The sequence below is a fragment of the Thunnus maccoyii genome, chromosome 8 (assembly GCF_910596095.1).
Source record: "Thunnus maccoyii chromosome 8, fThuMac1.1, whole genome shotgun sequence".
Classification (NCBI taxonomy): Eukaryota; Metazoa; Chordata; class Actinopteri; order Scombriformes; family Scombridae; genus Thunnus; species Thunnus maccoyii.
Genome location: NC_056540.1, coordinates 34,165,344 through 34,179,335, shown reverse-complemented (window position 1 = coordinate 34,179,335; position 13,992 = coordinate 34,165,344).

Here is a 13,992-nt window from a genome sequence, read left to right as displayed (position 1 = left end):
GCTCCACTGGGCCTTAACACATAAAAATAAAATACAGCACAACTACATTAAAATAAATACAATTACATTAAATCGATACATAATAAGATCAAATTAAATCAAATAAAAACTTTAACAAAAAATAAATAAACACTTGTTCTGTTTTACCTATGCTCTTATATTTAAAGTCATTTAAAGTCATTTAATTTATAAGACATTTACAAGTATAAAAATTGTATTTTATTGATTTTACTATTGGTTTCATTATCTTTCGTTGTGTTTTATCATATTATTTTAATATTTTAGTCACTGTCAGCTTTTTATTGTCTTGTATTAATTTAATTTTAAGGTCTTTGTAACTGTTTTTTTTTGAAAAGTGCTATTATATTCATATGTCTGTGTGTGTGTATACATATATATATATATATATATATATATATATATATATATATATATATATATATATATATATATATATATATATATATATATATATATATATATACATATAATGGAAGACACCTCCTGAGGTGGTTGAGAATGACCAAGCCAAGATCCTGTGGGACTTCCAGATCCAGACTGACAAGCTGGTGATGGCTAACCAACCGGACATCGTGTTGACAGAAGAAGGCAGCGGTGATAGACGTAGCGATCCCAAGCCACAGCAACATCAAGAAGAAGGAACACGAGAAGATCGAAAAATACCAAGGGCTGAAAGAGGAGCTGGAAAAGATGTGGGGAGTAAAGGCAACAGTGGTGCCAGTGGTAATGGGAGCACTGGGGGCTGTGACCCACAAACTGGGAGAGTGGCTCCAGCAGATTCCAGGTACAACATCTGAGGTCTCTGTCCAGAAGAGCGCAGTCCTAGGAACAGCTAAGATACTGCACAGAACCCTCAAACTCCCAGAACTCTGGTAGAGACACACCACCACCCCCCCATGGGAGGGAGGGGGGTGAGAGGGAGAATTTTTATATATATACATATACTCACCAGCCACGTCATTAATACCTGTGCAATCTAATGTAATCCAACACAACAGCTCTGCCATATATTCTACATTTATGAAGCTTTTACATTTTCAGTTTTTGTTGACGTTGTCAGAAAGGTGATAATTCTACTTTATGTTTATTATTAAGGTCATGGTGGGCGGTGGTTTACTAGAGTGCATTATATTGAATGGTGTTCCTAATATTTTGTCCATTCCATTAACAAACATGAGGAGGGAAAAATATTAGGACCTGAAAATGTATAATGTACTGTTTTGGGTGTTTATATTTCTATCTTCTACTCTTTAGCTCAACAATCACATTTAAAAGGTCATGAACCCTGTGTATTGTCTGTTTAACCTTATATATATATATATATATATATATATATATATATATATATATATATATATATATATATATATATATATATATATATATGTTATATATAGCTGTGAGTGAGTTTGTTTGTTCATATTTTGTGTTTTTATTTGTAATGATTTATCTATATTAATGTTCCTTTTCCATATGTATAAATGTGTGTAAAATAAAATAAACTAATGAATAATAATGTATTTAATTATACTGAATATGGAGGAATCACCAGTATTCAACCTTTTGTTTTGCAACTATAATTTTCCTATAAAGGTTTTCTGAAATCTTTATTGTTCCATGTTGTCAGTTTCGACCAGCAGGTGGCGCCGTGAGACTATTTTACAAAGTGTTGACTCTGATACTCAGAATATAATAAAGAGCCGAAACTCTGTCGGGTTTAACAGGAACATCACAGCTACATCCACACATCAACATATAAATAATAAATAATAAACAGTTACAAGACTCATAACGACATCAGATAATGAAACTGTAAATTCTCCAAGAGACGTGAGAGACTGAAAGCAGATCAGCAGAGATCAGTGTGAACATGACGGATATCTGAAGTAACAGGATTTAAATGTGAGGTAGTTGGGTTTATCTACTTTTATTATTTTTATTGTTATTTCTGAAGCACAATACTGATGTTAAATTTAAAAATAAAGAAACTGTCATTTCATTGAATTCATAAAGTCTAATTTACATTTTCCTTCATTCTGTTCTTTCTTTTTCTTTTTTTTTTAATCAGCAGATCGTTTCTGCATTTCTCTAATTATGTGTCTCTTATTGTCCTTTATTTCATCTCTATATGAATCTATATCCATATCTCATTTGATCGATCACATTAGATTTATTTATATTCACTTTTGTTGTTTTGTTTATTCTAAATGTTTCCACAGTGTGACACCAGAGTTTCTCGACTTCTGTTATTCTTCTGATATCTGGAATAAAAACCAAAGTTGACAGAATTAACAGTGAAAATGTGTTTGAATTAGTAGAATAAAGTTTTACTGTACGATCACTTGGTGGAGCCACAGACCGCATGTTGAACACCGTCAGCTTCTTCAGAAAATTCCACTGATGATATTTGACATTAATATCAAATCAAAGTCTTTGTGTTGTCGTTTTTACTAAATATCCAAAAGGATTTATTATGTTTGTACATTTGTCAAAATTCAATAAACGACCAAACAAACATTTTAATGCAGAAATGATTTCAGCTCAGTTTGCTTTGACTTTTAAAAGAAATTTACAGATAATTTTCTGTATTTACAATAAAAACACGGCAGCAGTTTGAGTGTTATTATAGAATCATATTGATTTTCATACAGCAGCAGCAAACAGAAACATGATTAGTTTGAGTCCAATTACAGAATTAAAATAAATCTGTCAAAGAAAAACAGGACGTCAGTGAAATCCAGCTGTAAAAACGTCTGTTAACATGCTGGAAAATCAATCAAATAATCAATCAATCGAGTCCTGATTTGTAGAACTTTTAACAGGAGAAACGTAGTTTAAAGTGTTTTATAATTATATTATAATATATATATATATATATATTACATTTAAAATCTATAATTAGTTTTCTTAAAATTTCATCTTTTTAAAATGTTATTGTGTCTTAAATTATTTGTTCACATTATTGAACTGCACTTATCAAAAGATGCTATACTGATTGATTGATTGATTGATTGACTGATTGCAGAAAACAATTAAAAAGCTAATTTATCTATAGAGACACAGCATGAAAAGATAACACACACATAAAGTGAATAAAACGTTTAAATAACACTAAATAAAAGAACATTTACTGTATTTTAAATCTTGAGGAACAGTACTGCAGTTTACAGTGACTTTAATATAAAACACATAAATAAAAGCTGATTTTACGGTAAAAACATAAAGATGAAACTGAGGAACTATAACTGTAGAGAAACGTTTCATCTTCTTCATGTTTGCTGTTAATCTGCACAGAAATGTGACAGGAAGTGGTTCACAGTTGAACCTCTGAGGATTAAACCAGTTATTTAATTTCTTTATTTAATCAGGTGTTTCAGACGGGACAAAAAAAATTAAACAAAACTGAAAACCAGATGACAAGTTAGAAAACACTAATAACTTGTCACTAATAAGAAGGTGAAATAAATTAAAACCAGAGACAATTAGTGAAGAAATGATGAAGCACAGAGTTAATTTACATCCAGATTCTTTATTGTTACATCTCATTAAGTATAAGACAGTAAAATCTCAGATTTCAGCTCCTCCACAGGCAGTAAGCAATAATAAGGAAAAATAAATGATTAAAATATCCAAAAAAACAACAGAGCAATAAATAAATAAACTACTCTGAGTGTCTGCAGCGGACAGCAGAGACGTTTCTGTGAAATAAGTTCACAAAGATACGAGAGAAGTTTGTCTAGAACGACTTAATCAATAAAAATATATCAATAACTCAAACGACACGACAAGAGTCACCAACATCTGATATGTTTTATACGTGTATCTGTCTATATTAAACTTACATTTCATGTATATGTTTAGATGTATGTGTGTTTCTATATAGTAGTTTTTTTGTTAATAGCGATAAACTTTATTATCATCATACACATAAAACTAATGCAGCCTGATAGAATATCACATCCTCATAGGAGAGAAATATAAATGTTTTAATTCAACTTTATGGTCATTTTTGAGGCTGTAATTTATGATGTTTCATCTGAAAAACTGAACATTAGACCCTCGATGAAGTACTGAAGTACAGTTTAGAGGTACTTGTACTTTACTTGAGTATTTCCATGTGATGCTACTTTCTACATTTCAGAGGGAAATATTGTACTTTCTACTCCACTACATTTATTTGACAGCTTTAGTTACTTTTCAGATGAAGATTTGACACAATGGATAATATAACAAGCTTTTAAAATACAACACATTGTTAAAGATGAAACCAGTGGTTTCCAACCTTTTTGTCTTTTGACGTCTTACAAAAAGCAGTGTGTAGTCGGGGTCACATTTCACATGTCTATGAGTTGTTAACAGCTCCACCAAATAGTGATGTTTCCCTCTAAACTTCTCACATGCTTTCATTTCAATAAATGTTCAAATGATCCAATATTTCAGCAAAAATCAAAGATTAGAGAAAAAGTCCAAAAACTGAAAACAGATTTGTGTATCAGAACTTTGTTTTTTCTTCTTTCCTCTCCCATTAATCATCTCACCACCCCTCAGATTTATCTGCTGACCCTTTGGAGGGGCCCCACCCCTAGGTTGGGAACCACTGGACTAAACTAGCTAACTGTATATAAAGTAGTGTAAACTAGCTCCACCTCCAGCAGCTACAACAGTAACATGCTGCTCTAACACTGATGCTTCACTATTAATAATCTAATGTATTCCTGAATATAGATGATAAAGTCTCACATCTACATTCATAAAGACAAAATGATGATTGTGACTGAACTTCTGTTTTGTTCAGAACACCAAACCTCAGTTTAATAATCTAAAATTCAGTCAGATAATGTTTTACTGTAATAGTGGAAAACAGAAAGCAGTAAAGGACAGAAATGAACTGCAGGTGATGAAGTGAGCAGAGACGATGCTGTAAAAAATGGAGAAATGTTGAATTGATTTAGTTTTTTATACTCGCAGCATTTTGTGTTTGCAGGTATGAATTTCATGTCTGTTTTGCTCATTTAAACTGTTGTGAAAAATGAGCCAAAGCAAAGGTTAAAATGATTTAAACTGTATTTCTCTAATAGTGGCCGAGGCCTTTATTTACCTCAGCTGCAGCAGGTACCAGGCTTTACTGGAGGCAGGTTTATATGAGAGACGCCTTTATTTCTAATTCCTGCTGTTTGATATATGCTCGTTGTTTTCTGATCTGCTTCCACTTGCTCCGACATGCAGGAACAATAATTCTAGCTCTTTAGTTCCACCCTGAACGTTCTGGCGGTGCGACGCTTAGCTGTAGCGCGCTCAAGAAGGTATGCTCAACATTTTAGCCAAGTTACCCTGGTTACCATGGCTACCCGTGCTCATGTAGTGTGTTGCTGCCGTCATTATTATCAACATATGCTTCGTTATCTGCGTATTTAAATGATATCACGTCTCCTCTCTCACTCATAGAACCGGAGTTACATCCAGGTTATTACTGTTTATATATAACAGGCTCCAGGAGTTTATCCACCTTCGTCCGTTCCCCCCCGCCGCCTGTTTTTGGGGCCGAGGTGTTTGTGTCGACCACGCCCCCGTCCATTATCACCGGCCACTATTGGAGGCATTATGGTATGTTTAATCATTTTAATTAATACAAAATCACAAGTGATACAGCTAAAAACAAGACCAACAAAAAGGCAAAACTTATTAAACAAAACCATAAAAAGTTAAAAAGAAATATATGTCAAATATCACTGAAAACATGCAAATATCACAAATCATTCATAAACATCATAACAGTGAATTTCAAACTGAAGTCTGGTCTGAACTCTCCTCCTTATCAATCAGTGCTGCAATTAATAAACTTATTTGTATATTCTTTGTATTTATGTGATGATATGTTAACTGTTAGCATGTGGAGGAGCTGAGGGTTTGTATTACACAGTGAGATTAGTGAGATTAGTGAGATTAGTGAGGTATGTTGAGCCTAAAACCAAAGTCATGAAGGTGGCTCTCTTTTAGCCTGTTCTGGAAGACTTTAAGTTCAGAGTTCACAATTTAAAAAGTGCCACCTTTCACTAATCAACTCCTTTGGAGATGACGTCACCATTCATGCTGAATCCCGTGGATGCAGAATTACAAGAGGTTCCCTTCGGAGGGAGAGAACGTTTAGAGACCGAAGCGATCCGTTGGCTTTTATGGTTATTTTCTCTATGAGTGATTCTCAGCTGAGGGAATTTGTTACATATGCAAACTTAATGATGCCACCAAAGGAAGCTGTGCAGTTACAGTAGTCCGAACTCTGTGCATTGCGTTGCGTTTTTTTGTCACGGGAACGTACACACATTCAGAAAATCTGAGCTAGAATACTGTTTGCTGCACTAATCACAAGCTTGTTCTTACTCACTGAACTACTCAATATATTTGTAATGTTCTCACACCGTTTGCCCCCGCTGGCTATAAAAGAAGCCTTCTATAAAATCAAAGGTGGCAAACATTAATAGTTCACTATGTTATTAATCAGTATGACGTTTACTTACATATGAAATATAATATATAAATCTAATTCCTTCATAGGACTCCCTAAAGTCATAGCTGCAGTAGACTTCACCCACATTCCCATCAACTCTTTTCACAGCATCAATGTTCAGGTCAACTGTTTATTACTCACCTTTATCAGGTGATTGGTGGCACATGTGCATGTTTCATGCAGGTACATTAAAGCTTTGTAGTAGTGCTGCACTGTAGACTTTGCACATTTGTCATTAATATTCATATACAGCACAGACTTTGTTACAGAACTTTGTCAGCATTAATAAGCTCACTGGTATCTTTGTTTCAGTGATTTCATTGTGAAATTAATCTGAAATGTCTTTGCAGATGACTTGTGACCTTCAATTATCGGTCACATGTGTGGATGTGAGATGGTCTGACTCGGTTCATGACGAGAGTCGTCACCGGGTCACCGGTTTGAGCAGAGTTGGCAAATATACACAATTAATATACTGCTTGTTTCATTGTGACGCTGATCAAGTAATTTCCTCTCCGTTTATTAACAGGACTGTTAGTTGGAGGATACGAATGTACTTGATGACCACCTGTCCTGACCCACACACACACACACACGCACATACACACACACATACACACACATACACACACACACACACACACACACACACACACACATACACACACATACACACACACACACACACACACACCACAAAGAGTCAGAGATGACCTTCATCAAGTCCTGTTTAAACGCTGCTATAAGGAAAGAGGGAGCTCCTCTTCATCACCTCCATCACCCCCATCACCCCCATCACCTCCATCACCCCCATCACCTCCATCACTTCCATCACCCCCATCACCCCCATCACCTCCATCACCCCCATCACCCCCATCACCCCCATCACCTCCATCACTTCCATCACCCCCATCACCCCCATCACTTCCATCACCCCCATCACCCCCATCACCTCCATCACCCCCATCACCTCCATCACCTCCATCACTTCCATCACCCCCATCACCCCCATCACTTCCATCACCCCCATCACCCCCATCACCCCCATCACCTCCATCACCCCCATCACCTCCATCACCTCCATCACTTCCATCACCTCCATCACCTCCATCACCTCCATCACCTCCATCACCCAACATCACTTCCATCACCTCCATCACCTCCATCACTCTTAAAAATTGTAATTAACAACGTCAATCACACTGAACCAAAAGTTTGAGCTTTTTAATCTTCAACACTTTTTTAATGTTGTCCAGCTTCTGTTATATATATATATATATATATATATATATATATATATATTTATGTATATGTATATATGTGTGTGTTTGTGTTTATGAGTGACTTAAAATTGTTTCTGTTTGTGTTTTCTGTCTTTAATCAGCTGACGAGGATCCAACACGTCGTCTTTGGGGGATAATTAAGATTCTGCTGCTAAGAAGACGACAGTTTCATTCAACAACATTAATGCTGTTAAATAAAAATATAGGATAAGATATTCAGTGTGTAAGTGAGCCAATCATGAGGATTAAAGGGACATTTCACTGATTTTACAAACATGATTTTACTTTATATTGTGGAGGACGGAAAATGACATAAGTATAAATAAATAAATACAGGAATAAATGAATGAAGAAATGCATAAATAAATAAATTAATAAATGTAATATAAACAAGTAAATACATGAAGAAATGCATAAATAAATGATTGTAGAAATATAGAAATAGACTAAATAAAAGATGATTCATGGAAAAGTAGAAAATAAATCCAAGACATTAATTTAATGATGTCCTTTTTCATTACCAACATGTATTTATTTTTAATTTATTCATGTATTGTATTATTTATTGCATTTATTTATACTTGTGTCATTTTTTGTGCTCCACAGAAACATGATAGAAATCTTCAGACATAAATGACTTGTAGGTTATGATATTTATATCCTGTTTTAAGTTCGTACCTGTGATGTGTCGCTGTTGCATTTACAGATATCAGTCTACATATTATTCACATACACATGTTCCCTTTCTTCCTCATCAACAGGTTTTAAAATCTTAAACAGACACTGTTCTGCTGAATATTGATTTTAATGTACCATTTATTCATTATTTGGTTATTTGGTTTGGCTCTACTTGGACCCCTGTGCCTCAAAATTCAAGATTCAAAAACTTCTTTTATGTGTTGTTTTTGCCTCACAGATACAGTAACTGGCTGCAGAAGAGGGCGCTCTGCTCGCTGGCTGCAGCAGGGGGCGCTCTGCTCACTGGCTGCTCGCTGGCTGCAGCAGGGGTCGCTCTGCTCGCTAGCTGCAGCAGGGGGCGCTCTGCTCGCTGGCTGCTTGCCGGCTGCAGCAGGGGGCGCTCTGCTCGCTGGCTGCTTGCCGGCTGCAGCAGGGGGCGCTCTGCTCGCTGGCTGCTTGCCGGCTGCAGCAGGGGGCACTCTGCTCGCTGGCTGCAGCAGGGGGCGCTCTGCTCGCTGGTTGCAGCAGGGGGCGCTCTGCTCACTAGCTGCTTGCTGGCTGCAGCAGGGGGCGCTCTGCTCGCTGGCTGCAGCAGGGGGCGCTCTGCTCGCTGGCTGCAGCAGGTGGCGCTCTGCTCGCTGGTTGCAGCAGGGGGCGCTCTGCTCGCTGGCTGCAGCAGGGGGCGCTCTGCTCGCTGGCTGCAGCAGGTGGCGCTCTGCTCGCTGGTTGCAGCAGGGGGCGCTCTGCTCGCTAGCTGCAGCAGGTGGCGCTCTGCTCACTAGCTGCTCGCTGGCTGCAGCAGGGGGCGCTCTGCTCGCTGGCTGCGGGTCGTTCATGCAGCGCTGCAGACGTCACGTTCAGTTGTGGCCAATATCAAGTTTGAACTATGACAAGGATGATAAAATATACAATTTTTCATGTTTCCACTGTGTTTTATTTAGTAAGAAAAATATTCCAAGTCTTATTTCTGTGATTTAGAAAATAAAAAATTCACTTTCAAAATCACATTGTTGGCTTAGTAGCTTAGGGAGTAAAGTATTATATGCTAGCTATCGAATACTTCTACAACAATAATAGTCTAATATTAATACAGTAGTAAGACATGTTTGCTAAGAACTTTAGTTTAGTTGCTACAGGACGAAAGTTGAACTCTGCTCAACTTCAACTCGTCGCTCTTGGCGCTGACGTCACGCTGCTCGTTGCCGCCGCCGCCGCCGCCGAGGCGTCTGAAGCTCTGCGACTGCTGGATGCTTTTGTCACTTATGAATCTTTGGATGTGAGAACACAGTGAGTCAATTAAGACAAAAGTGACAAATTTGTCCATGTGAATGTATGAATTATATCACACTGAAGGAAAATATTATCTTGAACAAGTGATTATTTTATCCAGAAATCACGTTATTTTTGTACCTTTTCATCAAAGTGAAACTTTCCCCAAATTATAGAATTAACGACATTTAGAGGCGACGTTTTTATTGAGTCTGTTCAACTGTTTTCACTTCTGCTGATGTGATCCAGACTTTTTCCTGCTGCTCATATAGATATAAGATTTGAGATTAATAATAATAATAATAATAATAATGTGATGTTTCTCTGGCTGCTGTGTGTCCAATAGCTGCATGTTTCTGCATTATGTATGTTGTCTTCTTCATCCTCCTCCTCCTCCTCCTCCTCTCTGGATTTACATCTGCAGCAACATAAATGTTTAAATGAAGTGTTTTGTCTGAGCTGCAGTTTGTTTTGTCGTTAAAATGACAGAGCAGCTCACATCACTCACGTCTCTGCTAATTGAAATTGAAATGAAATATTCATCAGTGGAGGTTAATTTGCAGTCATGTAACAGTTTTTATTACAACAACACAAACCGAAGCGCACATTTCTTACTTAATAATTTATTATCATTTTCAAGTTTTCAACAATTTTAAAACATTTTGCAGACAAATTTTAATGGTCATGATTTCATAAAACTAAAAGGTCAAATATACATTTTTATGTTGAATATATGTTTTTATTTTACACATATTAGAAATACATGCATGCAAACATGAATATGATTACATGTGATATGTGTCTTTAACATGTTAGTACATACAGTTTATATAAATATATAAATATATGTTAATATATGTATTTGTACATATGTACATATAAAAACTATTATTGAATATCATCATGTTTCCATGTATCAGATTTTAATATGATCCCTGAAGAAGAAATAAAACCTCAAAACAATCTGACCTCAAGGTTCATTTAGTGGCAGATGTGGAGCTTTTGATTATAGAACATGATCTTCATCACAGGATGGAGTTTGTCTAGTTGTGATGAAAAGAAGAGGTTCAACATTTACATTTTTGTTTTAATTAACACACAAACATTTCAACACCGCATCCATATAAAACCCAGTTAAATCCATTAACACGATGCAAAATAAATGAATAATATATATATACATATATAAATATGTGTGTGTGTGTGTGTGTGTGTGTGTATATATATATATATATACACACACACACACACATATATATACGTGTATATATACGTATATATACGTGTATATATACGTATATATACACACACACACACATATATATACACGTATATATACGTGTGTGTGTGTGTGTGTATATATATATATGCAAATATATACATTTATATACACACATATATGTGTATATATATACACACACACACACATATATGTGTGTATATATATATACATATACATAAATATATATTTGTATATATATATATACACGTATATATATGTGTGTGTGTGTGTGTGTGTGTGTATATATATATATATATATATATATATATATATACACATTGTGAAAGAAAATTAAATAGTAGGTTATCATTTTATAAATCTTTTGTATAGATGTTACAAATGTTTTCAAACTAAAGAGTCAATGTTTGTTGTCAACTGAATGTGATGTAATGTCATTTTGGGGATACATGTTAATGAGTAGTCTAGTTGAACTCTTGACCCTGAGTCTATCTGAAGGCTGCTTGCTGACCTCTGGGGTTAACTAGAGATATCTTTGTCTTAAACCTGCTGTTTTAGAGACCATACTAGTTTATAAGAAGGTGTAACGGTTCGTGGAAGTGTCCGTTTAGGGACCAGACTGTTTGTAGCTTTGCTCCTGGAGACGTATAAAGCTGTCTAGTTTGGGTTCATAATCTTTAGAGAAAGGACCGTCTGAACAACAAGCTTTCTCTCCAAAAATACAAGATGATTATATTTTTGTTTGTGTTTGGACAATTATTTGTATAATTGTTACTGATGATGTGATGGATTGTACAGCGTCTACAGCTTCAACAAGTAACAATGTTTAATGCTTTCTTTGTGTCTCCATGTGCCTCTTTCTCAAGAAAATTTCCACAACAACACATATATATTATATATAAAATAAATAAATAAATAAGTGGGGTGTTTACATAATATATACGGCCATCTGTTCACATAATCTTTAGTTTAGAGTTTTTTAGACTGTAGTTTTGTCATAGATTTAAAATCTGAGATCAAAGATTGAAAACGTTGGAGAAATCAACATTTACTTAATTTACTGATTGATGATTCATTTTCTTTGCATTCAGAAGAAACCAGAATCCTTAAAGCCTCTATAATCAATATATTTTTTTATAACTGCACTTGTAAATTTCTCAAAGAACTCCAGTATAAAGTCCAGACGTTGTGATCTGCAGCACAACAGGCTTCCTGCACATGCTCAGTAGCGTCCGCCTGACACAGAACTACATGATGCTGTTATTAGTCTTTGACCAAACTCTTCATGATGTTTAGCGGTGTGACTCACTGTTAGGAGATCAGTTCAATGTTGGTTTGGATCCAAACATGAAGAAAAATATATGTTGTATCATCATGTGGTGTCTTTCACAAATTAAACGTCACTAACGAACTGATCCGCTGACTCCTCAGATCCAAACTAGAAGAAGGTAAAACGACGCGTCTTCCTGTGACATTCACAGAGCAGCTGATAAAAGACGCCGGCGTCTACCCGACGACAGGCGAGTCATCAGCTGATTTACGTCCGTCCAAAGTTTTTACAGTCAGAGATAAAAGACGTGAAGGTCATGTTTTATTTATTTGTTCACCATCACCATCATAATTAGCAATTTAAATGACGGAGCGACGTTCAGAACAACTATTATGTTGAATCCGCCCGCTGGGAGCCATCAGACTGCAGATAAACCAGATCCTGCGCTGTGGCCCAACCTGAGGTCCGCGGCCCTGCAGGAGGTCACCGATCACTGAGGGAACGACGCAGTGTGACGACCTGCTGATGTTTTTATGAAATACTGGATGTTTTCTGCTTCTTCTGTCACCACCTGAGCAAACGAAGGTTTCATTTAGTAGCTGTTCTGTTCCTGAGCTTTTGACCCTGGAGACGCTCGGCTGTAGCAGCAGCTGGATGACACACAGGAGGATATTTATGAGGCTGCTGCGTATTACTGTCAGGGGTGCAAACTGTTGGGTCACTGCAAGTTTTTTATTTAGTGAGGTTTTCACTGAGGCTGCAGATGTAAATGAGCTGCAGTTCATCTGATTTACTTTAAAGTGCTGCTCAGTCGGAGCGGACGTCGACTGAAGAGCATGTTTTCATCTTGTAATACGAGTTAAATCTCCTGATGTTGTCGGCTCAACAAAGACGTCACTGACTGAATTTATTTAGTATTTACTACTTCACCTATATAACATACATATATTGTTATTTGTTGTTATTGTTTTCTCCCTTTCTCTCTCAACCCAACCCAGATGGCGTCCAGCTACAGTCCGGTTCTGCTCGAGGTTTCTTCCTGTTAAAGTTTTTCCTGCTGCTGCTCATGGAGGAATGTTGGGTCTCTGTAAATGAAAGAGTTCAGTCTAGATCTGCTCTTTCTTTTGTTATGATTGGTCGCTATATGAATGAAATTGACTTGACTTGAATTGAATATATAATTAGAGCTACACCCACCAGAACCTTTACTTCTGCACATATTATGCACAACTTAATTTCAGGTCATGTATACAGTCTCAGCACTGTAATGTTTATAATGTATATAGATTGAAATTTACTTGACTTCTCATTGGGGACCGAGCCCAAAAGGCAGAGGACTAGTGTAAAACACTAGTGTAAAACACTACTAGTGTGTAAAACACTAGTGTAAAACAGTAGTGTAAAACACTAGTCCTGTTTTTGTTTTTCGTGTGTTTGTTTGTTTGTTTGTTTCTTTCTTTATTATTACGGGACTTAAACCCTAAATTTGACCCCCTAAACATGCTCAAAAACTCACCAAAATTTGGCGCGCGCATCAGGTCTGGTGAAAAATTTGATAAAATGTAAAAATTAACTGTGCTCTCCAGCGCCACCTATGTAACAAAAATGGCCACCATGGCCCGTAGGAATGTCGTAGAGAGATCAAACCAAAACTCAATTATTCGTCTCATCAAGACCTACAAATCATACACTGACACCCCTGACCTAAATCCAACAGGAAGTCCAC